This window comes from Hemicordylus capensis, chromosome 4 (assembly GCF_027244095.1).
Source record: "Hemicordylus capensis ecotype Gifberg chromosome 4, rHemCap1.1.pri, whole genome shotgun sequence".
NCBI lineage: Eukaryota > Metazoa > Chordata > Lepidosauria > Squamata > Cordylidae > Hemicordylus > Hemicordylus capensis.
The window spans coordinates 217,796,709-217,824,582 of NC_069660.1; the positions used below are offsets into that span (position 1 = coordinate 217,796,709).

The window sequence follows — 27,874 nt, forward strand, 5'->3', positions numbered from 1 at the left end:
CAGAACAGGCAGTTGTGCAAATAGTGCTACTGCAGTTTTCCTCATTTGCAAAAATGGAGAAAACTGCAGTAGTCCTGCTTGCATAGTTTCCTGTTCTTAACAGCATTGGGGCTGCCTTCTGAATCCGCAGCAGCTCTAGGGAGCAGAATTACAGCTCCATAACACTGTGCATCATGTCAGCCACTATTTTTAGATTTAGATCTATAAATTTCAGACTTGTATGGTATGCATTTTTTGTTATAACCTATTGTCACAAAATAAATAAAATACAATATTTTATTGTGAGCAATGTTTTTACTATAACAACCACTTATCTGTCACTGAGGATATTCCCACGATCAGGCAAAAATCAGGCTGGGGGAGAACGGATCGTGAGAAGAGCCTTACTGAATGGGTCAAGTTGACAATCAATTGTATAACTGTTGGGATATTTCTGAAAAGATTTAGCTGTGGCTAATGAAAAGACAGTGACGGATCTGGTGTCCTTATTTGGGTTTGCAAGTAGACAATCTTCTGCAACTCCATCAAAAACTATTACCCTTCCAATAACTGATAAATAAACTTTAAGTGATCTTTGTCTGAAATTGAGCATTGTGGCATATAAGGAAAACTTTAATATTCATTCATTCATTCATTCATTCATTCATTCATTCATTCATTCAATTTATATACCACCCTCCCTGAAGTGGCTCAGGGCAGTTTAAATTAAAATCACAGAATAAACACAGAACAAAAACAATATGAATCAGAAAACATTTAAACCAGATTAAATGTCATTAAAATTAAGGTTAAAACTAGATATTATTAAAATATCTTTTAAAGCGATGGGTCTTTAAGGCTCTCCTGAAGGCCTCCAAGGAAGACAGTCCTCTTATATTCACGGGGAGCGTGTTCCACAATTTAGGGGCAGCAACTGTGAAGGGTCCAATCCCAGGTCCAAACTGGTAGCACCCAAAGATGGAACCCTCCTGATTATCTTAATGAGCGGTGGGTTTCTTGTAGAAAAAGGCACTCTCCCAGGTAACCCGGACCCAAGCCATTTAATAACCAGCACTTTGTACTTTGACCGGAGATGTATCAGGCAGCCAGTGCAACTGTTTAAGAATGTGGTCTCTTTGGGATACACCAAAGACCAATTTTTCTGCTGCATTTTGAACTAACTAAAGTTTCTCAACTACACACAAAGGAAGCTCTGCATAGACCACATTGCAGTAGTCCAACTGGAAGTTACCAGCTGGTGCACCAATGTTTTCAGGTCATTCTCCTCAAGGAATGGCCAAAGTTGTTGAATGAATCACAGCTGGTAAAAAGAACTCCTGGCCAAAGCCTCAACCTGAGACACCAGGGTGAGACCTGGATCCAAGGGCACTCCCAAGCTATGAACCTGTTCTTTCTTGGGGAGTGTAACCGCATCCAGAATAGGAAATGCTAACTTGTATTGCAGATAACAACCCTCAGCAATGAGCACCTCTGTCTTCCTTGGATTCAGCCTCAGTTTATTATCCCTCATCCAGCCCATTACTGCCTGTAGGCAGGCATTTAAGGGGCAAGTGCCATTTTCTGGTATAAATGACAAGGAAAAATAGATTTGTGTGTCATCAGCATAGTGATGACACCCCACACTAAATCCCCTGATGACCTCACCCAGCAGTTTCATATAGATGTTAAAAAGATATAATAGTATATGTTGCATTCCTCAGAGCCACCAGAGAGGGTGGAAAGACCTAGAGGCTGTTCTCACGCCCAGCCTAACCCTGCCTGGGCTGCCCCAAGCAGGGTTAGGCTGATCGTGAGAAGCGGCAGGATCCTTGCATATCCCTCCACTTCCCTCCTTAACAAACCCAGCTTTTACCTGAGGTTAAAGGTGCTCTCACATCCTGACCCCAGCTACCGGGTATCGTGTGATTCCTCCGGCTGTGTGCATCCCAAAGAATCACAGAGACAGGCACATGGAGCACCCATCTGGTGGGGGAATCCCCAATGCAACATGCGTTCCACGTGTTGCATTGAGGTATGCCTGGAGGATGGAACAAGTGCCGGCCCCAGATTCTTCCACCCTGCTCCATGCTTCACGGAGCTGCATAGAGCAGGGCTGTCTGTGTGGGCACATGGGAGGCATGCCGAAACCAACCTGCTTGGTCACCTGGAGGGAAGGTAAGTATAATGCAGCCTTCCCTGCCCGCCCAGGGCAATCCTGTGAATAATCTCCTATTCTTGTCTCCTTCCGAGAAAAGTAAATGTTATTTGCTACTACTGACGTGAGTCAGTTTAGCAAATGTAGCTAGAACTGTAAGGCTGAAAACATCTTAAATCAAAATCCAACATATCCATCAGAGCCTATTAACTTACACGATGAAGCAGATAAACAGCAAGAGAGAGAGAGAGAGAGAGAGAGGTCATGTTAACACAGGATAAGCCACCATTTTGCCCTACTCCACCCCTTATAACTAATTTAGGCTCTTTGGAAGCAGTCTTTCTTTTTACCACAACACAATGTGATCTACCCAAGGCTTTTCATTCTGACTTCTGATTTAAAGGCCTTCAACTTACGCTATGGACCTTAGCCTTGAAGCCAAGTGCAAATTAGCTTTAAATCAGTGAAGCTGATTAAAGCTTCATTGTGGAGGAGCCCTTAATAGGAAACGAAAATGAGAGGAAAGACCCACTTGAACACAGCAAGAGTTGCCTCTTGTAATTTGGAACACATGTAATGCTCTTTGGCTCCACTTTGCTTAGACAAAACCATGAAACTTTTAAGGCTATTTATCTGCTCACAGAATGGAGCCAAATTTCCAGTTTGGTGAAAACAAAGCCAAGTAAGAATCAAAGGCATTATGATATTCACTGCAAACAGTAAATGGCTACTATAGAAAACTGAAGAGGGCATGATGGACATCAAAAGAACTCAAAAGGTTAAAAAAAGGACTCATCTGAGTATAATACTTGTTTCAAGTTAAAACACAAGCCAATAGCAAATCTAAGAGTACCCACTGGGGAAATGGGTGGGATACAAGTTTGAAATGGAAAATGAATTTTTTGTTGCAGCTCTGGCAAAGTATTAGTTCTTAAACATAACATGAATATGATACAAAATTTATGTTGTCAGCCATCATCCTTGAAAATCAGGTCCTTTATTTGCCCCAGTAGCCTAACTGATGGGAAAACATGTAGCTGGAAGCACACACACCAGTTCACAAAATACTGATGCACTGGTTTTACTGAAATAAATTAAAGGAGTTTATTCAGACATTAAGTAAGGGTGTGCACAAAACCAGATTTGCCGGTTTGGCTTGAATCCAAACTGGATTCAAGCTGACCGGACGGACCCAGCTTAGTTCTGGCCCAGTCGAGTTGGACATGTTTCGAGTTTGAACCAAGCCAGCTCAACCGGCTCAAAGGTTGAGGATTCCCCTTTACAGAACAAGAGCAGGGGGGGCTTCCCTAAGTATAAAAGAGGCAGGAGGGGAATAAATATGTATTTACAAGTATGAGCGATGGCTGTGGCGGTGGCCATGGGGGGGGGCAGCAGGGTGGTGGCAGCGCCCCCCCCCACTGGCCTCTCCAAGAGTAGCCTGGGCCAGCAGTAGCCTCATTCGGACCTTCTCTGGCCTGGTTTGTGCCTCTGTGCATGCACAAGGATCATTTTACTGACCTCAAAGCATGCACCTAGGCCATTTGCGTGACCATACATGTGCAGAGGTCAGTAAAATGGCCTCCTTGTGTGAACAGAGGCCCAAACCAGGCCACAGCTGGCCCAGGCTACTCAAGGGGAGGCCGGCGGGGTTGTGGGGGACCACCGGCACTCCCCAACCCTGCAGCCACTACTGCTGCAGCTGTAGCTCGAACTTATAAGTATATATTTATTCTCCTCCCACTCCCTGTATATTTAGGAAAGTCCCCCTGCCCCTGCCTGAACTGGTAAAGGGGAATCTTCACCAGATTAAACTTTACCAGTATACCTCTGAGCCAGCTTGATTCAAACCAGGCCCAGTTCAGCTCAAACTTGACATCGGACCGAGCCAGCTCACACACCCATAGCATTAAGTGTATTGCAGAGGAATTAAGGCAAAATTTTTAAAAGAAACTTACATGCATCAAAAGGGCCAGATTTTCAGTCCTGAGAGGCTTTGGTCTGATAAAGCGGTTTTGTTTTGTTTTAAAGTACATTTTAAAAACAGTGTTATGCAGATATATGTTTGCCTTGTGTTTTGGAGACCTAGGAGCCAGCATCCCTGTCCCCTAAAAGCAAGCTATCAAACAGCTATATGAGCACCCATCTCAGACACACATTAACTCTGTTCCATAATGTTTGTGGAGTGTGGTAGCAGTGCTCAGGGTTCCACTAGAAAGCCCTAATGGGCCCGTTTGCCTTCCATTTTACAGCTCTGGTCTACAGGGTTTTGGAGGACAACATGCAGAGGCTTCTTTCTCAAACATTTACTTTGCTAATAGAGCTGTAGCATGTCATGGGAATCGTTTACTTTAGGTTTCTGAATACAAACAATCAGAATTCATATGAAAATTCTGCATACTGAAGACTATGTATGATAGACACACCTTTTTCACAGATAATCAAGTGGCCATTCACACTGTGTGAAACACAGTTCTCCATAGCCTGACAATATCATGAGGAAACATTTTCAGTGTAAAACACACTAGGATTTTCAGAGAGCTGGTACCAAATATGATATTATAGCTCCGTGTTAGCCTTCTGATTTAGATTCTGAGGCTATCTACATCATTTTAGAAAGATTTGCCTTTGCTATATAATATTAGTCAAATTCACTTCTGTATAATTTAGCACAAATCTCTTTAAGTCATTGGATTTTAGTGTTCCTGCAGTGGAGTTACAGTATATCCATTTAATAAGCAATGCTGTCTTGAGAAGAACCTTTATAATGAATAAACATGCTTTATTATAATTCAACTGGATGGGAAGGTTAATAATGGTTAGAAAATCCTTTTTGCAAAACATTGCCATTCAGGCTATGGTGCATAACTGACTCAAACACCAAGCTAGCAATCTGCCAAGTGTCCATATAGGCACATCTTTATTTTCTGCCACATAAGATAATAGGATTGGGCCCTCAATTGCAGCTGATTATAGAAAAGTTACAAATAATTGGAATGATTTTAGTGTGTGCTTAATTCCCCATTGAAATCAGGTATTTTTAGTTATTTTACAGCTCTTTGTTAGGACCTGAAGAATAAGATACATTCCATATATATATATATATATATATACTCTCTCTCTCTCTCTCTCTCTCTCTCTCTCTCTATCTATATATATATATATATATATATACACACATATATACACACACACACACATACATATATACATACACACACACTGAACCTTATTCTTCAGGTCTACAGCTCTCTAGCAATGCCTCCCCAAATCCTGAAAACAGTTGAATATTTGCCCCCTCCCCCACCAAAAGAGCCACAAAATGGCACTCTGCTCTTTAATGGTGGCCAGAAATGACATTTCCAGCCACTCAAAATCCTGGCTAGGAAAATTTCACCTATTTTTCTACCTGTGGATAAAGAAACTGGGTCTCTAAGATTCAACTGTGGATATGCAAAACTGCAATCCATGGATCTGTGGATAACGAGGGCCACCTGTCCTCGTGTAATATTAGATACTTAAGTCATTCCAAAACCTTCAGTTTAAGAGGAAAATTAAGATGTTTTCAATGTTCACTTGTACTCTAAAATGTATGGAAATTTCAAGTTAAGGTGTCCATCTTAACCTGCACATTATATAAGCTGTAAAGAGTTTGTACAGTTTCATATCTTATGCTGCTTTAGCAATGAAACTCTATGCACCCACGCTTTTAGTATGTTCATGGCTTAAAAGGGTAGAACGTTCTCAATTACAACAATGCAAAGTGAACTGCTGTAGCTGACAACTTCCTCATGATTTGGTTGGTTCTTGTGAGCTGCCTGATTGAAGCGGATGGGTGTCAAATTCATGCGGAGTTCACATGTTTAAATTAAAACAAGTTGTTCTGGTAAGAAAAAATCTACCTACTTTCCTTTCACTATAATCTTAATTGATAATTACCATCTTCACAAGTTAGCCCACTTCAACCTTAAACAGTCGTGCATCCACCATCTTGAATTGAGGTAGATGACATCATTACAAACTACACCACTGAGCTCTCCTTATGTGTCACTCACTACAACTGTACCAAATTTGGTTCAAATCAGTTAGACGGTCCACAAGTTATTCTACTTGCACCTCAGATGTACCTCATCTGCCATCTTGAATCAGGGTGGATGGCATCATTACAAACTATGCCCTTGAGCCATCCCTATGTGTCCCTACAGCTGTAGCAAATTTGGTTCAAATCAGTTAGGCAGTTAATGTTAGCCCAGTTACGCCACAAACATCAAAAGATGGTGTCCACCATCTTGAATGGGGTGGATGACATCATCACATACACCACTGAGGTTCCCTATGTGTCCCTACAACTATTCTAAATTTGGTTCAAATCAGTTAGGTGGTTTACATGTTAGCCCATTTGCACCTCAAACGTTCATGTGTCCGCCAACTTGTACTGAGGTGGATGACATCCTTACAAATGACACCATTGCGGTGTCCCTATGTGTCACTCACTACAACTGCACAAAGTTTGGTTCAAATCGGTTAGCTGCCATCTTGAATTGGGGTAGATGAAATTATCACAAACTATCCCATGGAAGCATCCCTATGTGTCCCTATAGCTGTAGCAAATTTGGTTCAAATTGGTTAGATGGTTCACAAGTTTGCACCTCAAACGTTTAGGTGTCCACCATCTTGAACTGGGGAGATGACATCATCACAAACTACGTTGAGGTGTCCCTTTATGTCCATACAACTGTACTCAATTTGGTTCATATTTGTTCAGGCATTGCAAAGTTTATTGGGGGGGACACAAACACAATGCCAGGTGATCTCATAAGCTTACTTTCCTTAGGCTAAAAAGTATATGTGTGACTCAGATATCTTCTAAATGGCAAATCTTTCCCTCTCATCCATTTGAGCACTGTGTGCACATCCATTTGACCCCTGTGTGCCAACCTCAAATGGCAACCACACAGTAATAGACAATTCATGCAACTTTTTTGTGTGGGGGCGGGGAGATCTTTTAGAAATTGGGTGACTTTATTCTGTCACCCTATTTGAAACAGTGCACAATGATCAGTCATTCACATATGTTGACGGCACATTCAGACATGAGAATGCCCTCAAGCAGCTGTGTTCTAGCATCAAGGCGTGTGGAGAACCTGTACACATGATCAGTTAGCATGCACTGATTCAAACAGAGCTGACAGTCAACCCAGTTTGAAACCAGCCTCCCACAAAAGTAATCTGAGCCTTCAGTTAATGCAGTAAAATATCATAATACTTCCTGTTCAATGCACATGTTATTTCCAAGTAAACACTTGTGTTCTTTGCAAATGGTTACACGAGATTGTATTTTTACATGTGCAAGAGAATCATGACAGCAGTGCTGTAGCCATCAAGTGTACTATGAGAAGCAGCAGAGACATTTTAATTTATACACAAGATCAGAACAGAGTGCATTCTATATGTGCGAGCTAAGCCTACAGGCATGGCTGAGATGAAGAATGAGATGACAAAAACAAAGATAATAATCACTCACCATGCAAACGAGGCCCTACTAGCAAGAGAACGACTATAGAACTGCTGCTAATGTTGAATTATAGCTTTAGCCCTTTCTCCGGCAATTTGCCACTATTTGTAGGTGGTCCATATGTTCAGGTTTTTATCATTTCATTTCCCTTTTTACTATCATAAATCATTAGGAGGAAAGAGGCACATGCATTATGCTGATTTGAATGCTTAACCAAACCAAAGCTTTCACAGCAATTTTAGTGACAGTAAAGGACATTTCAGCTGCTGATGAGTTGCCTCTTCCTAGAAACCTGGCTGCCAGTTCCTAAAAGAGGTTTTCCAAAAAGGAGGAGAAGGAGGAGAAGGAAGAGGAAAGGGAAAGGGAAAGGGGATCTTTGAAGATTTAGCAGAATTGGCATCTAATGTGAAAACATTAGGCTCCTTTCATTGTTTCATTAAGTTATCCGATCCTTAACTTGATGCCTTTTTATTTTTATTTTATTTTTTGGCAGCTGTAGCCAGTTGGGGGAAATGATGGCTATAATTGAAAAATGAGGAAAATGCAGAAATCCTGCCCCCTTCTTCCTTCATTAGTCAGCATATGAAATAGAGGGAAATGAAACAGGACATCACTCCTTCCCTTGCTTGTCAAGCTGTTGGGAAAGAGAGAGAAAGAAGTTTATTCAGTCATTGACCAGCAAACATTTACAATAAACCAGTAAGTATTTTACAAGTAATATAACAGAAGCTGGCCATAACAGAAATAATATCAGTGTCCACATTAGTTAAGAGATAATAAAGATAAAGATCCCTGCCTGAAGAATTCTGGAGAGCTGTTGCTAGTCAGTGTGGACAGTGTTGCTCCAGATGGACCAGTGACCTGCCTCTGTGTAAAGCAGCCTCGTGTTCCTATTGGGTCAGGTACCCATTTCCCATTCATTCCAATGGACCCTAAAAGCCTAATTAAACATTACATACAAATGAAACCCCAAAAGTCTGGTTTTCCCCTATAAAAATATTTCTAGGATGAGGCAGTTATTTAAAAGCAGAGAAGCAGGGGGGACGGGTGCTTCACCATTTCTCTACTGGTTGCTTCTTTTCTCCAAGTTGCCACTTCCCACTTGTCCTCCGGTCTCCTCTCAAGAAATTGCTAGTTTAGTGGCCCAACGAAAACCAGGCAAGGCACCTGGAGTGGACCTGATCCCTGCGGAGTTATTAAAAGCAGATCTTGATTGGTGGGCCCCAATTTTGACAAACCTCTTCTCCTATATTGGGAGTGTAAGGGAGGCAAAGAAGATAACTGGGGCTTGGAATGTGACAGCTTGTCTCCTGACCTTGGTCTGGAGATATTTCATAGCCTCCTGGCCACCCACCTCCCCTCAGCTCGGCGTGGACAGCTTGGAGGCCAGTCTTTGTAGCTGCACTTTGCCCTTTCATCTTCCTGAGTGCTGGCAACTATTTCCATCCGTGAGCACTAATTTTCATCTGCCCCAGCTTGGAGTCACCTGTGAGAGAGGCGACTCAGAGTTTTCTTTTGGGGAGCCTATAAAGATGGAGGGAGCACCAGCAGCACAGCTGGCAGTGCAGCTGGTTTGCCCACTTGTTACTGAGACTTGGCTGAAGTTAATTTGTAATGTGTCTAGGTTTGTCTAGAGATGGGGAGATAGGGGGCACCTTCATTGACTGTGGGGCAGCTATACCAGTAGTGGTGGGGAATAGAAGTAACGCTGGCAGGTCAGCAGGCCGTTCCAGGGGAAGGGTAGTCAGAAATTTAATAGCTGTCTCCCCTTCCGCCTGTCCTGCCAGCTCTTTGACCTCAGGGAGCACTGCCAACAACTCACATAGCCTTACCTTGCTCCTCTGCAATGCCAGGACAGTCCAAAATAAGGCTGAAATCATCTATGAGCTGATTATGGATGAAGGGGCCGACCTGGCATGTATAACCGAGACTTGGTTGGGGGAGGCTAGTGGTCCAGTCTGGTTCCAGCTTCTCCCACCAAGATACTCTGTAGAGGAGCAGGTGAGGAGATGTGTGCGGGGAGATGGAGTGGCTGTGGTCTATAAGGATAACATCTCCCTTACCAGGGTCCCTGTTAGGGTATCAGACCACATTGAATGTGTGTACTTACGTTTGGGGACCAGGGATAGATTGGGACTTCTGTTGGTATACAGATTGCCCCGCTGCCCAACCAAATCCCTTACTGAGCTCACGGACTTGGTCACGGAACTCGCGTTGGAGTCTCCCAGACTCTTGGTGCTGGGGGACTCCAATGTTCATTTCGGGACCAATTTGTCTGGGGCAGCTCAGGAGTTCATAGTGGCCATGACAACTATGGCCCTATCTCAAGTGGTCTCTGGATCGACGCATATTGCAGGTCACACGCTTGATTTGGTCTTTTACACTGATCAGGGTGGTGTTCCGTGGGTGGGGACTCCTATGATTTCCCCATTGTCATGGACGGACCACTATCTGGTTAAGGTTGGACTTACAATCACTTCCCACCTCTGCAGGGGCGAGGGGCCTATTAGAGAGGTTATGGATCCAGTAGGATTCCAAGAAACCTTGGAGGGATTCAGTGTTGGCTTTGCCGGTAATCCTATTGATGCCCTGGTTGAGAATTGCCCTGGTTGAGTAGGCATGATTGCTCCCAAGCGTCCCCTCCAACCCGCTTCAAAATTGGCCCCTTGGAATACGGAAGATCTATGGGGGCTGAAGCGGCAAGGTAGGTGACTGGAGTGCACGTGGAGAAAGACTTGACTCAAATCCAACAGATTACAACATAGAGCACATTTAAAGATCTATGCTCAGGCAATATGTGCAGCAAAGAAGCGGTTCTTTTCTCCCCTTATTGCCTCTGTGAATTCATGTCCAGCAGAGTTGTTCAGGGTTGTGAGGGGACTAATATCTGCCCCTCCTCCCTTGAACCAGAATTTGGAGTCATCATTTACCCAGTGCAATGTGTTTAAAGAGCATTTCGCAGATAAAATCTCTCGGATTCGGGCCAACTTAGATGGAGACTTCACAATTAATTTGATGTATGATCTGGAGGTGTCCAACAACTCCTCTTATGCTATTCTACTGGATCAGTTTCAGTCTGTGACTCCTGAGGATGTGGACAAGCTTCTTGGAGTGATGAGGCCCACCACTTGTTCTACTGACCTTTGTCCAATATGGCTCGTTCTATCTAGCAGGGAGGCTGTTGTAGGCAGCCTAGTGGAAATCATAAATGCTTCTCTGAGGGAGGGCAGGATGCCTCCTTGTCTTAAGGAGGCAATTATTAGACCTCTTCTAAAGAAGCCTGCATTAGATCCCTCAGAGTTGAGCAGTTATAGGCCTGTTTCCAACCTCCCATGGCTGGGCAAGGTAATTGAGAGGTTGGTGGCCTCTCAGCTCCAGGCAGTCTTGGAGAAAACTGATTATCTAGACCGATTTCAAACTGGTTTTTGGGTGGGCTATGGGGTGGATACTTCCTTAGTTATCCTGATGGATGATCTCCAATTGGGAATTGACAGAGAAAGTGTGACTCTGTTGGTCCTTTTGGATCTCTCGGCAGCTTTCAATACTATTGACCATAGTATCCTTCTGGAACATCTGAGGGTGTCTGGGGTGGGGGGTGGGAGGCACTGTTTTACAGTGGTTCCGTTCATACCTCTCGAACAGATTCCAGGTGGTGTTGATTGGAGATTGTTGCTCTTCAAAATCTGAGCTTAAGTATGGTGTCCCTCAAGCTCCATACTCTCTCCAATGCTTTTTAACATCTACATGAAACCGCTGGGAGAGATCATCAGGGGATTTGGAGCTGGGTGTTACCAGTACGCTGATGACACTCAGATCTACTTCTCCTGGTCAACTTCTTCAGGAGCTGGCATATCCTCCCTAAATGCTTGCCTGGAAGCAGTAAAGGGCTGGATGAGGGAGAATAAACTGAAGCTGAATCCAGATAAGACGGAGGTACTTATTGTGTGGGATCAGAACTCCAGAGACGATTTTGATCTACCTGTTCTAGATGGGGTCACACTTCCCAACAGGTTCGCAGTTTGGGAGTACTTCTTGATCCACATCTCTCCCTGGTTTCTCAGGTTAAGGTGGTAGCCAGGGGTGCTTTCTATCAGCTCCGGCTGATACGCCAGCTGCTCCCATTTCTCGAGATCAATGACCTCAAAACAGTGGTACATTTGTTGGTAACCTCCAGACTTGACTTCTGTAATGCGTACTACATGGGGCTGCCTTTATACGTAGTCCAGAAACTTCAGTTGGTTCAGAATGCGGCAGCCAGGTTGGTCTCTGGGTCATCTCGGAGAGACCATATTACTCCTTTGCTGATGGAGCTACACTGGCTGCCAATAGGTTTCCAGGCAAAATACAAAGTGCTAGTTATAACTTTAAAAGCCCTAAATGGCTTAGGCCCTGGGTATTTAAGAGAGTGTCTTCTTCACTATGAGCCCTACCGCTCATTGAGGTCATATGAGGAGGTCTGTCTCCAGTTACCGCCAACTCGTCTGATGGCTACACAGAGACGAGACTTCTCGGTTGCTGGCCCGAGATTGTGGAATGCGCTCCCTACTAAGATACAATCCTCCTCATCTCTGGCAATTTTTTTTTTTAAATCTGAAAACCCATCTTTTCAGCCAAGCTTTCTCAGCCTTTTAAAATTAGTTGGTTTTAATTTTGTGATTGATTTTAAATTGTTGAATTGTTTTAACTTTTTATATGTGTTTTAAATGTTTTATGTTAACCGCACAGAGATGAAAGTTTGGGCGGTATATAAGATAGATAGATAGATAGATAGATAGATAGATAGATAGATATTGATCAGGTAGGTTGTATACCGGAAGAATGGAACACAGCCGTTATGGTCTCTATTCATAAGAATGGTCAGCACTCCAATCCATCTAATTATTGCCCAATAAGCTTGTTGAGCATAGTTAGCAAAACATATGCTAGACATCTTTGTAACAAGCTTATTGATTGGGCAGAGCAAGATAGCATCCTTCGAGACGAACAGGCTGGCTTTCGAGCTGGTCGATCTACATTGGATCAGGCCCTGGTTCTAAGACACTTAGCAGGAAAGCATAACAATTCCTCTTCCTCATATGTGGCATTTATTGATTTCAAAGCCACTTTTGATTCTATCCCTAGATCTCGACTCTGGAGCAAATTGGTCAATACCTCTATAGACCCACGATCACTCTTCCACATCCATATGCTATACGAAAACACCTTATTGAGAGTAAAGTGTAATAATAAAGGCCACCTGTCTGAACCTGTTGCTACGCAGAAGGGGTTAGGAACATAGGAAACATAGGGAACTGCCATATACTGAGTCAGACCATTGGTCTATCTAGCTCCGTATTGTCTTCACAGACTGACAGCGGCTTCTCCAAGGTTGCAGGCAGGAAGCTTTCTCAGCCTTATCTTGGAGAAGCCAGGGAGGTAACTTGAAACCTTGTGCTCTTCCCAGAGCAGCTCCATCCCCTGAGGGGAAGATCTTACAGTGCTCACACATCAAGTCTCCCATTCATATGCAACCAGGGCAGACCCTGCTTAGCTATGGGGACAAGTCATGCTTGCTACCACAAGACCAGCTCTCCTCTCCTTTTTAAGCAGTTAAGCAAGGATATATTTAAGGGTTAAGCAAGGATATATTCTAGCTTCCTTTCTGTTCAATTTTTACATTAATTTCTTAATCCCCCTCTTAGACAACCCTGACATCCATCAGCCTAAGCTAGCTGGTAGGCCCATCTCGATTTTACTTTATGCCAATGACGCAGCCATACTATCAAGAATGTTAGTTGGTATGAGGAGGGCGCTACAAAAACTCACACAGTTCTGTGAAGATGAGTCGCTAGTTATAAATACACAAAAAAACCAATGTCATGGTATTTGCAAAGAGACCAAAAAAACATAAATGGCAAATTAATGGGTGCAGGGTTGAGCAGGTTAAGACCTATAAGTACCTGGGTCTAGTTTTTCATGGAAAAGGTTCGTGGAGCCCACAATGTGAATAAGCAGCAGCAAGTGCACAGAGGAGTGCATCTGCTGTACTCTAATTCTTTCACACTAATTCTTTCACACAAACATTCCTGTGGCAGTTAGGGTGTATCAGGCTAAAATACTGGCACAAACGTTGTACGGGGTCCAGATTTGTCCCACCTGTAATTTTAAGCCCTAAGAAGTGGTTCAATCTGGATTTCTTCATGCCATTTTCCAAGTCCCCAAATGTGTATTGAATGCTATCTTGCATTTAGAAACAGTGTTGACCAGGGTTGAGGCACAGGCGTGGCTTTGTACATTTAACCACTGGCTTAAATTATATGCCTGCCCCCAGGGCCTTGCCCCCTTGATTCTGAAAGACGAGTTTCACTCATCCTGGTGCAAGAACCTCTATGATAATTTGGGCAGATATGGCTTCTCACCACAATATTTATTGGCTTTGGGTCATGATGCTGCCAAAGAAAGTATTAAACAGCATGTGGCAGATATGGAGAAGCAAGTAGATTTAAGTCTGGTTATCACCAGTAGCACTTTAGGTGGTTTTTCAAACTACCCCCAGCCAGCTGCATACCTCACCCACTTGACCACCTTAAACCAGAGGAGCCTTTTCACTGGCACAATTTAATGCCTTGCCTTCAGCTGTTTTGGATGGCAGATTTAAGGGGATACCGCTAAGGAACCGGTTATGTCCATGTGGTTAGGTGACATTGAGTCTGTCTTACATGTTCTTTTACACTGTGCCTGTTGTAGAGGCATTCATACTATCTGGATCAAACCATTTTTTTAAAAATAGGCCTGGTAAATTAGAAGAGTATTACATCTTCTATCTGTTGGCAGATCAACATACAGTTATCACAGCAGGGACAGCAAGATTCTATGAAGCAGCCGGTAAACTGAGATGGGAACAACTGAGTAGTTGTAACTAGGATTTTTGTCATCTAGCTTTACTGTTTTGATTTTGTTTTGTTTTATGCTGATTTATATTTTGGGGTGTATGCTGACTGGTCATTGACCATAATAAGTTATTACTTACTTACTCTAAGTTGCACCCTGCAAGCTGCTTTTCCTCCTACGTTCCCAGTTTATGAGGATAACTTTGAAACTCCATGCAACAAAAGCAACTGGAAGTCATTTGGAGTGCAGGCAAAGATCACAGTGGCCGCATTTGTATATAATGCAGAACTACAATTGAATGAGTCATCAGTTCCGTAGACATTATGTCCAAATGAGAGCAAATGGGGTTTGGTGCAACGAGAAAACCAAGGGTTCAAATTTGGAACACCAATCTGAACCCTCAGGTTGTAATGAGTTTCATCGCCGCAACCTGAGGTTCCACACAACCTGTGGCATGTCCACATTTGGAACCGCAGGCTGCATCCCATCAGCCGGGAGGAAGCTCCTCCCTCAACTCCAGTGTGATTGGCTGGACAGGCTGTCCTTCAGTCAAGAAGGAAGCCTGCACAACCAGCTCCCCCTCCTCTCTGTAGTCTCGCTAACTACAGAGAGGGAACTCTCCAGTACATCTGAATTCAGACAGAAGAGCAGGGGGGAGGGGGCCCCAGAACTGCGAGTCCATTGGACCTGCAGTTCCACATTATCGCTTTCCCCCTCGCTGCTTCTTGACTCTAAAATACCCTCTTCTGAGGAGTCTGCATATGTTTAATAGTTAGGCCCAAAGATGCAACAAATTCCCAGAAAAGTTGCCAAAAAACCCTTAAAGCCTTTCCAAAGTTTCTCTTTTTCTATCATTATCTCTCATGTGTATTGTTAAAGATAACAGCAGAATTATCTATTTGGCAATAACTGGAGAAACTTTCATTTTCCATAGCTTGAAAGCCTCTTTTAGCCATTAGTATTCTGTTGATTTGGCATGGTGAATATTTTTTTGGAATACTCCTCAACTCTAAATTCACCTGTTGTACCTTTGACTGCTGTTATACACGTGGGATTTGTAGATTCCCGCAATATTCTCCAGAGTTGTGAGAGAAGGCTGCCATGAGAACCTTAAAATTTCACAAAGCTAAAGGAGAGTCTTTCTGTGGCCTTAACATGAAGTTTGTATGTAATCAGCTCAGTTACTGCTCAAATAATCTCCTGACCATAATGGATGTTAAAGATCAGTAGGCATTCAAAGTTTGAAATGGCCACGTAGAAGATCTTCAATCACATTTTGATTTTCAAAGTGCTGCTTGATTGGAGGTTAATGCATGGGTGAAATGACCTTCCTTGCAAGAGCTGTTGTTTTTGCACTAAACAAAAGAGAAAAACAGATCTGAAGTAGCTGGCCTGTTGCCCTTTTCTTGCATATTGTATTATCTTCATGTTAAGGTCTTTGATAGCAAAGGCACTTATTTAACTCATTCGGGCTTTTCTGATTTCTCCTCCAGCCTTGGTTTGGTGTGAGCAAGGCAAGGAGCTCTAGTAGCAGTAGAAACATTTCTTCAAGTGGCTTGAACATTCAACCATTATCATTACTGTTCAGTTTTTTTGTAGTGCTTCAAGTACCTGTTAAAAATTGGAGAACTGAAAAACAGGTTCCCCAACCCCGTAGGAAATGCTGCTTCTCTTCATAGCAAGGTTCCCAAACTTGGGTCCCTGAATGCTGTTGGACTACAACTCCCATCATCCCCCAGCCATATGGGGATGATGGGGTCTTTGGCCATTGTGGCTGGGGATGGTGAGAGATGTAGTCCAACAACCACCTGGGGACTCAAGGCTGGGAACCCCCCTGTTCAGCTCTCTCAAAATCTGCAGTTTATCTTACAGGCCCAAAGCACTGTTGCTGGCATTTCTCAAGCAGGATTTTTGCTGAGGTGCTGACAGTCAGAAGTCACAGGGTCTTTCCATACTATCTGGTTATAACGCAATAAATACACAATTATATTCATTTGTCAAACAGGAATCTTTCCTGAAGACAGCACATCGCTTGCTGGGACGTCACATTTTTCTAGTGCTCAAACCACACTCGCTTGTATCCCCTGCTAACCAAGAAAAGAGGCACCTTTTTACAGTTCTAATGAGTTTAGAGTCACCTGTTTAATGAGTTTTAAAAGTGCTGATTCTCTTTATTTAGCAGGAGGAGAGCAACTGGCCCTATCCATCCCCAGCACAGCAGCCCTCCAGTGGATGTTGCTGGTGTCTATCTCATGGGTTTTGTTGTTGTTGTTTTGTTTAGATTGTGAGCCCTTTGGGGATAGGGGGCCATTTTATTTATTTTATTTTATTTTATTTTTATTTATTTATTTATTTATTTATATGTAAACCGCTTTGGGAACTTTTGCTGAAAAGCGGGATATAAATATTGGTTGTCTTTTTACTTGTATCTTGAAAATGTGACTCCCCCTGCCCCCAACTAACATGCCTGTTTACATCCTTATTATGCTTGTGACATCCTTATTAATCCCTGCCTGATACCCAAGGCACCTTACGTAAAGCCATAAACATATCCATAACCACAATTTTAAAAAATCACTAAAACATCATAATAAGGAGCAGGAGCGCTTGAAGGTACCCAGGGCCCAAGGGATATAGAGCCTCATAGGCAAGCCCAAGCATTTTGAATTGTGTCAGGAATGTGCCAGCAACGAATCAAGCTGGTTCAAAACTAATGAGAGATGTCCCCACCAGTCAGTTCCAGTTAGCAGTCTTGTGGATGTATTTTGGATGAACTGAAGTTTCGAAGCAGCTTTCAGAGGCAACTTACATGTAACGTATATTTGATGTATAAATATTCATCATCATCATATTGCACTAGCCTAATGTAGAGGTTACTAGAGCATAGATAAGTGGCTAGACCAGTGACTGAAACACTCTACTGGAATTCACTAAATTGAGTACAAACTGTGCTACTCCTCTGTGCCGTTGCCCTTGCCAGAATGGGTGTTTTGCTCCAGGAGGCCAACCACACTGATAGCTTTGTGCTCTTTTATACCTTTGCACACTTTGGAAAATCTCACCTGCAAAAATACAAAACAGGGCAATGAGTGAAGCTGCATAATTTGCAACTGAGGCTACCCCAGTCAAACAATTGCTAGGGACACCTCCTGCCCATGGTGCACCTCTTTTCTGGCTCATGCAGAAGATTTATTATGGCACATTTTACCATTATGGGTTTCACTAAAAGGTTTGTTTTTTAAAAATAATTAATTAATTAAGACTCGCACATAAAAAAAACAAGGGTGGCAGCAAGTGAAGCAGAAAATGGCATGGCGGGGGTGAGGACAGGGAGTGACGTAACATGTTTGAAGAAATGCTTCTGATTCTGGATTTGCTCTTCACACTCCAGTAATAATTCCAGATTGTCAGAACTGTAAAGACCTCACTGAACACTCAGACACTAACTTCAAAAATTCAGGAGTCTCATTAAAAATAAAGATGCAATCTTTTTTTAAAAAAAGAAAAGAAATTAATACTTTTCTTCAGCAGCAGAGATCTTTAAAAAAATAAATACCTCATTTCTAATGTAGAAGTTCCTTCAAAATTAGCTTACTCCGCGATATAAATTAGTTTTCTTTGTGATCTAAAATTGACTTGCCGTTCACTACTTAGTCAGAAAATAGCTGGTGAAAAGGCCGGGCCTCAGAGCTTTTGGACTGTAGACTCCTTTCATCCTGTAAACAAATGCTTCAGATTTAAAGCTTTCCCATAATTGTTATGCTAACCTTGGAGTGAAACCTCTCCATTTGCATTTGAAGGAGCTAAATATTAGGCAGGAAAGAAAGTGCTCTTTTTAAAAGCATGAGAAAATGTTCCTTCTTTTTGGTCCTCAACCATCTGGGCAGGCTCTGTTTTTCTCTCTCTGGCAAAGGCAGAAGAAGAGGGAAAGGGACACGGATGGTGGTAATCTTGCTTAAAAAAAAAAAAGAATTAAGAAATTCCTTCTAAACATGAATGGAAGAATGAATGAGACTTCCTATAGGGGAAGGGAAAAACAGCGTTCCAAGAGGATGTAAGAGAGAGTAGGCAGGAAAGTGGAAGCAGGAGAGGAATGGAGCCTCAACGAAAATCTTAGGTTATTTCAGCAATTTAAGAAAGATACATACAAGGACCGATGCATTTGGCCTCAGTAGATTCTTGTTTCACGGCTTACTTTACAAATGCACAAGCCATATACAAAGGAGATATTCATTATGTATTTCCCCAATTATTCTGAAAGTTTAAGGGGACCATTTGTGCATGCTCAGGAGAGTAGGCAGCAAATACATGGCCCATGAACCTTAAGCAAATTGCATTGTTTAAGTGGGACACAATCTAGCCAAAATTAAAAATGTTATATTCCCATTTATTTTAATGTGAGCGATATAAACATGTGCTCAACTCCCTATTCACACTAATGAGACTCAAAAGTGTTTTATCTTTGGTGGGATCTTGTTCATGGGGAGAACAACACTTGATTTGCAGCCAAGCTTAACCCCAGATACAGTTGTGCATATGAAATAATAATTTTAAAGTGCATCTGAGCATGTGCAGAATGCATTTCCTTCAGTGTTTAGGAAAAACAAGCTGGCACCACAAACCTGAGGCTAGAGGGAACAATTTAGGTGAAATAATGTGGCTTGAAGGGCAGACATGAGCCCTCTTTTTAAAACATAATTTAAAAAGTAAGACCACACAGGGGCATAGCAATGCTGCTGGCGTCCCATGCTCAGATGCCGCTGCCACCAGCCTGCAGCCCTCTAGCCACACCCCTGCATCTGACTTCAGACGCGAAGTGGATGTAATCAGGTTTGCAAACGGACACCTTGCCGTGCACCCCGTTAGTGAGTAAATACAGCCAGCGCCGTGTTTGTATGTAAAGGCAGGGAGACGCATTCCCGGCCAGACTGGGAACCCAGCTCTGGCTGAAACTTTTCAAAAACGGAGTTGTGCAGTTCTGTTTTTAAAAGCTTCAGCCGGCGCTGGGTTCCCAGCCTGGCCGGGAATGCGTCTCCCTGCCTTTACAAACCAGGAAAGGCGCTCCCTGCCGCCGCCACAGGCATGGTGCTGGACCATGCCAGCGTGGTGTAGTGGTTAGAGTGCTGGACTAGGACCAGGGAGACCCGAGTTCAAATCCCCATTCAGCCATGAAACTAGCTGGGTGACTCTGGGCCAGTCGCTTCTCTCTCAGCCTAACCTACTTCACAGGGTTGTTGTGAAAGAGAAACCCAAGTATGTAGTACACTGCTCTGGGGTCCTTGGAGGATGAGCGGGATATAAATGTTAAAATAAATAAAATCTAAATTACTACAAATGGGGCGTATGTCCCCATTTGCAAACCCAACCATGCCCCCTTCGCCTTTGGGGTATGGCTGAGGCACCAGGCGTAGCCCTTGAGAAAATCAGCTTGGGTTCTTTGAACATACACACACACACACCCGTGTAAAGGTGACTCCACCCATGAGATCACACATTTTGAAGATACCCAGCGAGTACATATTAATGCAGGCAGAAAATGACAATGAAAACTGTGGAAAAACTACTTTTTCCTTGGGGGGGGGGAATCTTGCACTTGCATTTAGTGATAGCATTTCACGGGGGGTGGGGGGGCAGGGGAACTATCCTGGCATTAAAAAAGCAGAAAGCAGAGCTGGATTAAGACATACTGAGGCCCTAAACTATGTTAAGGTTAAGAAGCACCATAACAATACAAGATGGGTCAGAAGTAGGGGTGTGCACAAAACCGGTTTGCCCAGTTTGGTTCGAGTCCAAACAGGACTCAAACTAGATTGGGCATGTTCAGTTTTGTGCACGCATACCCCCTGCTCTTTTCTGGGCCGGTCTGGCCCATTTTCGGACCCTTCCAGCCCTCTCCCTAGTCGGAAGTCCCAACCTAGCACACTTCTCCCCCTGCTCCCCTACACCACACTGTTCATGGTTCCAGCAGCATTCATCTGAGAGGCAAACACCGTCGGTAACTGTGATCGTGGGCAGTGGTCTAAACCAGGACTGCACAATTTTGGCCCTACTGCAGATGTTGGACTACAACGTTGATCATCCCTGACTATTGGCCACTGTGGCTGGGGATGATGGGAGTTATAGTACAAAAACAGTTGGAGGGCAGTCCTGGTCTAATAACATTTCAATATAATGTGTGTTATTTCTGCACAGATTTATAAACTCAAAATGATAAATGATTGTGTAGCCATATAAGGATGTTTTTAGCCTACTTTCCAGTAGGCTTATGCAATCATCCAGCATTCTGTGTGTGTCTGTATGTCCCCCACTATCAACTTCGCAACGTGTGGACCAATATGAACCAAACTGGGTACAGTTGTAGACACATAGGGACACCTCAATGGCATAGTTTGTGATGATGTCATGCACCTGGATCCAAGGTGGCAGAGGCATAAATTTTTGAGGCGCAAGTGGGCTAACTTGTGAGCCACTTAACCGATTTGAACCAAATTTGCTACAGCTGTAGGGACACATAGGGATGCCCACATGGTGTGATGTGTGGTGATGTCATCCACTCCTATTCAAGGTGGCGGCCATGTGAATATCTGAGGTGCAAGCAGGCTAATTTGAGGACTATCTAACCGATTTAAACCAAATTAGGTACAGTTGCAGTGAGTGACACACAGGGTCACCTCAAGGGTGTTGTTTGTGATGATGTCATCCACACCAATTCAAGATGGTGGATGCATATACTTTTGAGGACTGTCTTACTGATTTGAAGCAAATTTGATACAGTTGCAGTGCATGACACACAGGGAAGGGCAGGATTAGGCTAGTATGCCTAATATGCCTGTAGCATATGTTATAAAGGGGCCCTAAATTTTAAAAAATGCATATAAATATTAAAACGTAAATTATTTACTTGCATAGTAAAGTAATTCAATTTTTTCATTTGCTATATTTTGGAGTATGGGAGACCAAGCCACAAACTCACACTTACTACAACAGTGAACATTTATATACCGTTTTTCAATCAAAATTCTCAAAGTGGTTTACATAGAAAAATAAAGAGTGGCTAGATGCTTCTCTGTCTCTAAAGGGCTCACACTCTAAAAAGAAAAATGTGGTAGGCACCAGCAACAGCCACTGGACAGATGCTGTGCTGGGCCTTCTCTTAAAAGGCACATTTAGCAGAAAAGGGATATTTTATCCATCATGGACCAAATAAAACAGGTAAAGTTTTAACTTTAATTCCCAGTTGGAAGCCGGGCGTGCGGGGCCCTTGAAAATGCGGGGCCCGTAGCAAATGCTACATTTGCTACTATGTTAATCCGCCTCTGACAATGGTATAGTTTGCAATGATGTCATCCACCCCGATCCAAGATGGTGGACAAATGAACATTTGAGGTGCAAGAGATCTAACTTGTGGACCTCGATTAACACCAAATTTAGTCCAGATGTAGAGACAGTGAAAGGAAAGTAGGCTGATTAGTTCTTACTAGAACAACTTGTTGTTTTATCAGAATGAAAATGTGTTTCAGAGCCTTCGTTCTCCGTTATTTTCCAACCAATTATGTATAACTTGGAATTTTGTCTCTCCTTTTTTTGTGTGTGGGGGTGTGTGTTCAGAGGCCCCTCAGAATGTGAGGCTCTAAGTGGTAGCTAACTTAGCTTGTGCCTAAATCTGGCACTGGCAGAAAAAGTTCATGGACAAAAGCTTTCTACAAAATAAGGCTATTTACACAAGCAAAAACTGTGTTCTACCCAGGTTTGGGAGCTGTGTGTGCTCTGAATTTTTGGTTGGGTGGGTGCAAACAACTAGGTAGCTGGAGGGAGCAGTGATTGTGTGGAAAGTAGGAGGAAAAGCTACCCAGCTACTCTCCTGGGGTCACTAATAATTGGGGCTCCCCTCTCCCGTGACTCCCCGCGGTGGCCAATCTGCATACACCACAATGTGGGTCTGAACCCAGGAAATTTAAGAGAGAGTGAGGATCTATTCCTTGTCCCGATGTTTCCCTAGTCTGCCCACCCGGGACCTCCTGGACATATGGAGCGGCAAATCTCCCTTTGGGTGCATGAAAGGGTAGCTTGTAAAGAAGGGAATCACTGTGTAACAGTTCTAAAATTAACCAGAGAGAACAGAGGGGGCCCACACTAGTGGAGGGCCCTTTATTTGGCTGGCCTATCTCATGAGAGTGTAGTCAGAAAGAGAACCGGAGGTCATGGAGCCTCTGGTTGTCTCCAGTGGACTGGTCCTCTCATGAGAGGGCTAATCCCCATTCGGCGAGCCAACACTGGGACAGGAATTTGGCTTGGTGTCCCTGGACTGCTTTGCTGGGGTCAACCATCACAAAAGCATCCTTGGTCACAGTGGACCAGACTCCAGGATCCTTTGCCCTCCCATATACAAATATTCCCTTCTAGGGAGTCATCATGATCCCTTCCCAAAATTATAGAAATATAGTGCCCCATGGCATCCTCCCATTGCCAGCAATTGTGCCAGACACTTTTGATGCAGGCCTCTTATGACCATGGTGGTGCAACTGCTGTCAGAAGAAGGGCTTGCATGCCCTTTCCCTGATGAGGGTGGGCAGTCCATTCATTCCAAAAAGGAGCAATCATGCCCGGCATGCCCCCTCGAAGATCGTGGCCAATGGCTGCTGCCCTGCTGATGTGCCGTCTTGCCCACAGTCTGGGGACATTAGTGCTACAGAGCTTGCTGGGATGTGGCCTCAGTGGACAAGGAAGAGGGAGGGGCTCCCCTACCCAGAAACTGAAGCTTGCCGGGCTGCATTTGGACGAACTGCAGGTTCTGTGCAGGTTGAGGCCATTATGTCAAGCAGGCGGAGCTGGGGCAATGGAAGCACATGAAAAGCAACCCGATGAGACTGAGTGTGCTCAGTGGCCTTCAGGAGCCACAGACTGCTGAAGATGTCAATTGGGGGAAACTGTAAAACCTGGGGGCAAGAAAAAGGAGTTGGCTGGCTTGAAGCTCTACCAGGGTAGGCAGCACGGGCACTCCAGCAATAAATTGTGACTGGGGGAGATGGGAGCTGCAGTTCAGCAACAGCTGGAGTGGCAAGGTTGCCTAGCCCTGCTCTAGCATCTTGAAGGATGGCATGGCAAGCTGGCTGGCGGAACAGGAACAGTCCTGTAATGCAGTAGAGAGGCACGGCAACATTTTGGGGAGAGAGAGAGAGAGAGAGAGAGAGAGAGAGTATAGGTATACGTATGTATACCTATTCGATACCATCGACCATGGTATCCTTCTGGGCCGCCTCTCGAGTATGGGAATCGGAGGCACTGCGTTGCAGTGGTTCTGGTCCTTTCTTGAGGGGAGGGTCCAGAAGATGGTGCTGGGGGACTACTGCTCGGTCCCGTGGCTGTTGGCCTGTGGGGTCCTGCAGGGTTCGGTCTTGTCCCCCATGCTGTTTAACATCTACATGAAGCCGCTGGGAGAGGTCATCCGGGGATTTGGACTGAGTTGTCAGCAATATGCAGATGACACTCAGCTCTATCTCTCCTTGTCATCTGATCCTAGGGAGGCGGTGGATGTCCTGAATCGGGGGCTGGAGGTTGTGATGGGTTGGATGTGGGCTAATAAACTGAAATTTAATCTGGACAAGATGGAGGTACTGTTGGTCAGTAGGAGAGCCAATCGGGATGAGGAGATTTTACCGCTTCTGGATGGGGTTGCACTCCCCTTGAAGGAGCAAGTACGCAGCTTGGGGGTACTACTGGACCCGGCTCTGCTTTTGGAAGCTCAGGTGGAGGCGGTGGCCGGGGTGCCTTTGCACGGCTTCAGCTGGTACGCCAGCTGTGTCCCTTTCTCGAGAAGGCAGATCTGGCCACGGTTACCCACGCCTTAGTCACATTGCGGCTGGATTTCTGTAACGCGCTCTACGTGGGGCTGCCCTTGAAGAATATCCGGAAACTGCAGCTAGTGCAAAACGCGGCAGCGAGGGTTTTTGGGAACATATCACCCCCATTTTGAAAGAGCTGCACTGGCTACCGGTTCGTTTCCGGGTCCAATTCAAGGTGCTGGTTTTGACCTTTAAAGCCCTAAATGGTTTGGGCCCGGGGTATTTGAGGGACCGCCTGCTCCCAAGGGTTGCTGCCCGCTTGACGAGGACATCTGAGGGGGTCCTGCTCCGGGTGCCGACAATGAGAGAGGCCCGGCTGTCGTGCACTCGGGACAGGGCCTTCTCTGTTGCTGCCCCCAGACTCTGGAATGCTCTCCCAGTGGCCATTCGTTCCTCGGACTCCATCACGACTTTTAGAAAGCTTGTAAAGACTTGGCTTTTTACCCAGGCTTTTACATAATCATTTTTACTGCTGCTTCTGGGTGTTTTTATCTGTTGAATTGTTTTATGCCTGTTTTTATATGTTTTTATACCTTTAGCATGATGTTTTAATTGTGTTTTTATTGTATGTTTTTAACTTTTGTAAACCGCCTTGGGGCTATCTTTTAACAAAAGGCGGTATAAAAATGCAAAAATAAATAAAATAAATAAATAATATGTCTCTTAGACATATCCAGTCACCCCTTGCCAACCACAGTTTTACCAACCATGGTTTTGAGTATATAATAATAGGATATTGTGACAGGTCTTGCCAACCGCAACCCAAGTATCCACGGTTGGTGAGATTTTTTAGTGATTTGGGGGGGTTCAGAGGTTCGATCTGCACATTCCTCTTGCTGACCCTTGCTGGCCTTTGCCAATTTAAAATGCCCTTGAGTGTTTTTTGGGGGGGAGGGGGGTTAAAAAATTTTCCAGAGCTTCGATCTACTCATTCTTCTTTGTGACTCTTGGTGATATTACAGGATTTTTTGGGTGATTTAAAAGCTTTCCCCCCCCCCTTCATTTTTAGGGGTTTTTGCAGTTGTGGTTCCCCTAACCCCCTCTTTTCCATAAACTTTAATACCTCACCAACTGCGAATTTGCCAACGGCAAGGTTTTGCCAGAACAGAAACTTAGCAGTTGGCAATGGATGGCTGTACATCAAGGAGTACCAGTATCAACAGTACCTACCTTCCCACCATATCATCCAGCAGCGATCTGAGCCGCACAACTCACACAACCACACGATGGATGCTGCCAAGATCCATGCAGCATTCTAGATGCTGGGAAAATGTGTCCGAGCCTCCAGATATCCCACAATGCACCACATGACAAGTGTGGTGCATTGTGGGATTGCCTGGTGAGTCAGGCACTCTAGGTGCCCGGCTCTTGGTCTTCTCTGTGTTTGCAAGCAGCCTGAGCAGACACATGACCCTGGACCTGGGTAAAAGGGTGCACTTGTGCCCTTTTACCCTGGCTGGGTCAAAATCCCAGGCTACCCAGAGAGGCAACACCAAGATTGGCTTCAGTCCCAGCATTTCACACGAGCCGGGGTAGGGCTGCTCAGGTGAACAGACTCAGTATGTACTCCTAATCATTTTATATTATTCACTTTAAAACTGTGTATCCTATATTAATTGTATATCTTATATTAAAAATTGTGTATCCTATAGTAAAAGGGTGGAACTACATGTTACAAGAAACACACAAGTTGTCTGCCCCCATAATATCTAGTTAAACTGACCTAGTGTTCTGCCACCATCATGTTGTGCATTTATTTCACCACCACCCACTCCACATCATTCATCTGGCAGGGAAACATGAGGATTGCAGGACCCAAAATAAGTATTGCTAACCTTATCTCAAAAAGGGCTGCCATCTATATAATTATTTCACTAAGCTGCCTGGAAATGCGTGGGGATGTGGGGAGGCCTGGGGATGTTTGGTGGGCAGAAATGCGGTGGCAGAGGCAGGCCCAGGCCCAGTCGCCAGGAGGTGAGGAAAGAAAGTGGTGGGGGAGAAGCGAGCGGCAGGGAGGTGGCAGCGAGGAGTGGGAGTCGGTGGTGAGGAAGGGGAGGCGGTGGCAGTGGTGGTGAGGAGAGGCATCTGGGCCCAGCCCGGGCTGGCCGCAGTGAGGAAGCGGCAGCGGTTGCGGGTCTGGGCTGGCCGTGGTGAGGCAGCAGCTGGGCTGCCAGGAAGAGGCAGAGGGTGGTGGAGGCCCGGTGGGGTGAGAGAAGGCGGGCAGCAGAGCCACGCCCGAGAGGTGCCCAGGCAGGCAGCGGAGCCACACTGTGCCTGGCCGGAGGGAAAGGAAAGCGTGCTAGTGGTACAGACCTGGGCAGAAGGTGGGGGGGAAGGGGGGACCGCCGGCCCCAAAGAGCACACAGATGCTCTGTGCGGGGTTGACTAGTTATGTATTATTCTGCCTTTTTTACATAGGGTAAATCAGCATCCCCAGTATTCCTCATAACACGTAGTTCTACTTACAGTGTGCCTGTACGTATATGACATTTTCTAGATGGGCATCACTTGGCACATACACACCACCAAAACAACATCATCATCAAACCCCTATTAAATGTCTGCTATTAAGTGCAACAGATCTACCATCCATAGGCAGTGCATGGGAAAGAGACGTGAGATTGCTGGCGCAGCTGGCTCAGTTTTGTTAGGATAGAGAAATCATTCTCAGCTCAGAGATTTTGGTTTCACTCATCTAATCCTTCCCCAAATAGAAATACTCTTTAACCAGGCTTCATAAGAGAGCAGTAGGTGTCCACTTCTAATCAAATGTTGTATAAATTCAGTATTCTGCTGCTAAGCAGGAACAGGATTCCTTGAGTGGTGCTTGGACAAAAACGGGTTACATTGTAAATTAGATCATTAAGGAGGACAGGTTAAGAGCATGTTTCCGATTCTTTGTTTTCCAGTTTTCCTTCACTATGACCCTCTGCCAATCTAGTGGTTTATGTTATAATACGAGTTCTAGCAGCCCTGTGCTTTGGCACTAACAGTTTGCTGCCTCTTTGGGTCTTAATAGAGCTTTTGTTTCATTACTGATGTGTATGCCTAACTCCTAAAAGAACAAGAGTAGTTTTGCTTCTGAACCAAATATGATCAAATGCTACTTTATAGAGCCCATTGCAGTAGGTGATCGTCCAGCCTCTGTTATTAAGGTCAACTCTCTGTTCATTCTACAGGTCCAGCATCCTTGAGAAGGTATGGTTTTGTCCTCCGGTTGCTTTGGTGAAGCACTGGCACAAGACTGCATCGGGGTGGTCCATTTCCGGTGCAAGTGGGCAAAGAGCAGGGGGCCAGGGCAGGAGATACAGTAAAGGATGGACCAGGTTTGAGTACCAGACCGGGCACTGTGGAATCTGAATGTGGTCACCTGACAGTGCTCAGTTCAGCACTGAAGCCTCAAGGGCACCATCTGCCTAGCTTGCTGAGGGGCCAGGGCTGACTCTAGGTCTCAAAGGGCCCTTCACATGTGAATGTTGTGGGGCCCCTCCTCTGTAAAAAGGGGAGCTACCTTGG

General features: G+C 44.5%; 2 long non-coding RNA genes across 9 annotated transcripts in view; one reads left to right on the forward strand and one right to left on the reverse strand.

The window, feature by feature from the left end:
* The window catches only part of LOC128324101 (uncharacterized), a 139,128-nt gene that overhangs the window by 83,384 nt on the left and 27,870 nt on the right, over nucleotides 1–27,874 (reverse strand). For 6 of the 7 annotated variants that reach the window (XR_008306641.1, XR_008306645.1, XR_008306642.1 and 3 more), the window contains exon 2: nucleotides 7,656–8,280. The exons of the other annotated variant lie outside the window; for it this stretch is intronic. This is a non-coding gene — a long non-coding RNA (uncharacterized LOC128324101). The remainder of the gene's footprint in view (nucleotides 1–7,655; nucleotides 8,281–27,874) is intronic. 7 annotated transcript variants of the gene reach the window in all.
* LOC128324103 (uncharacterized) overlaps nucleotides 1–27,874 on the forward strand; it is a 67,065-nt gene that overhangs the window by 8,828 nt on the left and 30,363 nt on the right. The window contains exon 2 of one of the 2 annotated variants that reach the window (XR_008306648.1): nucleotides 27,538–27,556. The exons of the other annotated variant lie outside the window; for it this stretch is intronic. This is a non-coding gene — a long non-coding RNA (uncharacterized LOC128324103). The remainder of the gene's footprint in view (nucleotides 1–27,537; nucleotides 27,557–27,874) is intronic. 2 annotated transcript variants of the gene reach the window in all.